General features: G+C 35.8%; 1 protein-coding gene across 12 annotated transcripts in view; it reads left to right on the forward strand.

Annotated features, from left to right (window-relative positions):
• The window catches only part of LOC119585093 (proteoglycan 4-like), a gene marked incomplete at its 5' end in the record, with an annotated part of 27,907 nt that overhangs the window by 5,552 nt on the left and 22,023 nt on the right, over nucleotides 1-332 (forward strand).

Genomic DNA, 332 nt, shown 5'->3' on the forward strand with positions numbered 1-332 from the left:
CCAATTCACGTTCACCCAAATCAACTAAATGATAACCATTTCTATATTTTGTCTTTGCCAATATGTGGTGACTAATCACAGGTATTTGTCATCTGAAATGGAAAGACTTTGGACTGATTTACTGATTATTAGCTGTCAAATCAAAATCTGTTGGCTCTTTATATGACAAGAATTTTTGGATCTTGATATCATCAGAGGGAACTGGGTGCATGTTCCTGCTATGCAACTGAAGTCCAATACAGTCAGACAGTGAATGAGTCATTAGTATATATGCACATATGCTCTTTGGACTTTAGTAAATTAGCACCCACTTCACTTGAGCTCTTTATTGA

This window comes from Penaeus monodon, chromosome 19 (genome assembly GCF_015228065.2).
Source record: "Penaeus monodon isolate SGIC_2016 chromosome 19, NSTDA_Pmon_1, whole genome shotgun sequence".
NCBI lineage: Eukaryota > Metazoa > Arthropoda > Malacostraca > Decapoda > Penaeidae > Penaeus > Penaeus monodon.